Raw genomic sequence first — 1,455 nt, 5'->3', positions numbered from 1 at the left:
TTAATAAGTAGAAATTATGAATAACGAGAAATGGTTATTTCAGTGTATTCAATACGTTATATATCTGTTGTAATGGTTGTTTCTAACTTAGGTATACTAGAATATCTATCTTTTAATTTGTTATTACAAATAATTATAGTTTATTATCAATATATGCAATTTCAATGATTTTAATTGTTTTATTGAATTGCATGTTAATTAATTGAGGTAATGAATTGTTATTAATTTAAAACAAATCCTTGTTTATTTTATATTAACTCCTATCCATTTTCATATTCAATTTGTTTTTTTTTATAAGCATAACACATTCAATACAAAATATTACTCTCATCTTTTGATAAACAATACATTCATTATAAAATGAATAATAGTGACAATTAAATCATTATAAGATACTAGTTATACATATTAAATTATATACTTTCACAATACATATTAAATAGTCTTTATTACTGATTGCACAATGTATTAAATTCTTATTTATACATCTCTTTTCTTGTTCATTACTTTATTTTTTCTTTCTTATTTTGTTATTAGTTTCATCATAATATTGCATTGTATGAATAAGATGAGTAAAAAATAAATCTTTGATTCGATACTTTGTGACTATTTGTTATTTAATGATGATACAAATATTGAATGAAAAGATGAAAAACAATAGCGTGGTTAAATATCATTATGATCATTCGGTATTTCATATACATTATTCCATTTATCAATTCTTTGTTAACTAATTAACATAATCTGTTTATCTTATCATTATTATGATATAACATTTACACCATAAATTATAAAAACATTCAAAGAGTTTAATTGATGAAGAAATAATAACAATATCAATTATGACAAGATGAAATTTTAAATAGAGTTAATAAATAAAAACAATAAAAGATGAATATTTGAAACAAGAATATTTATATAAAAGAATAATGAAATACCACAAAATATTAAACTTTAAAAAAAACTATGATCTATTTATTATTCAATGAAGTGATTATTTAAAATGATATAAAGAGTAAATATATGATAATTTATTTAAATTCTATTCTAAATTTTTATATTTCATTTAGTATATTCATTCAAAGCATTCTTTATTTATGATTATCTTTATTACCAATTTATTTATAATAATTAAACAATAAAACACCATTTGACTATTTGTTTATTAGATGGTTCTACTTGTTTGGTATTTTTGTATCTAATAACATCTTTTGTGGTTATTTTATTTATTTCATCATTGCTTTCGTGTCTTTTAGCACTCTTTTAATTAAAATGACATTGAACACTATCTGAGTAGTTCATTCATTCTTCTTTTTCTCTCAACCCACTTTAGCTCCAACAATAATACGTGGAGTATGTTCATTCATCTTGTTATTTTTATCCTATTAATTTCATTATAAATATTTTGTATTAATTCAAATGAATCTATTGAATTAATTGAATATGTTAACGTAA

This window comes from Entamoeba nuttalli, assembly GCF_000257125.1.
Source record: "Entamoeba nuttalli P19 unplaced genomic scaffold asmbl_2037, whole genome shotgun sequence".
NCBI classification, from domain to species: Eukaryota; Evosea; order Mastigamoebida; family Endamoebidae; genus Entamoeba; species Entamoeba nuttalli.
The sequence above is the reverse complement of the archived record's forward strand: the minus strand, read 5'-3'. Positions refer to the sequence as shown.